Raw genomic sequence first — 1,024 nt, 5'->3', positions numbered from 1 at the left:
GATTTAATTGATGAATTTCCTTACAACAATTAGTGAATACAAGGGTTAAAAAGCCAAACCTGCTCTCTATCTGGTATGACCGGAAGTAGTTTTTTTTTTTTTTTTTTTTTTAAATAAGGAAGATATCACACATCAGTTAGATGTAAGTTCCTGAAACGACGTGGAGTCTATCTTAACTTTTGGGTTTCTTATGATCTTTTTTCGTTGAAGCCGAACCGACAAAGCCACCTCCTTTTTTTCCCGTTAGCTGCGCAGCTGCGACGGAACTGCTGAATAACTAACTATACACTGTGTGCAGCATTATTTGGCAAGTTGTATTTTTGAGGATTAATTTTATTATTGGGCCACAGTTGTATAAAAGCCACAGTTATATAAAAGTCAAGAATTCTGACTTTTTTCTCATATTAAAATGAAATAAAATATCTTCACTGGCTCTAATCTTCTTCCGTAAGAAGAAATAGAGGAGGATGTTTTTTTTTTGTTTTTTGTTTTTTATCTGAACCAAACACTGGGGATATTTTTTTCTGTACGCCTATATGATGATGTGTCACTTTATCTTGTCTGTGAACTAGTTTGTAATTTGACTAAAATGTGTTGTATTTATTCTATCGTTAAACACCAGGTGCATAGATTACTACACAAAAGTGTATGTTTAAAGCCTATAGTCCATGCAATTTGGCTGCTTTATCACAGCTAAGCCCGAAGCTTATGTCCTAAAACAAATATGAATGGAGAGAAAAAATTCCGGATGCGTTTAACCTAACCCGCCCATTTCCCTTATTTGCATATAGGCAAAGTACACATACTGAGAATGCTCTTTATTCCCTGTTCTTTCGTCTTTTTGTTTTAAGACAGTGATATTTTCTTTAAAGTATAAGGATAATAGTCCAAGGAGGTAAATATTGATTTAATTGATGAATTTCCTTACAACAATTAGTGAATACAAGGGTTAAAAAGCCAAACCTGCTCTCTATCTGGTATGACCGGAAGTAGTTTTTTTTTTTTTTTTTTTTTTTTTTTTTTT

This window comes from Cyprinodon variegatus, unplaced genomic scaffold, assembly GCF_000732505.1.
Source record: "Cyprinodon variegatus isolate N-32 unplaced genomic scaffold, C_variegatus-1.0 Scaffold47, whole genome shotgun sequence".
Lineage (NCBI taxonomy): Eukaryota > Metazoa > Chordata > Actinopteri > Cyprinodontiformes > Cyprinodontidae > Cyprinodon > Cyprinodon variegatus.
This window is presented reverse-complemented; position numbering follows the sequence as displayed.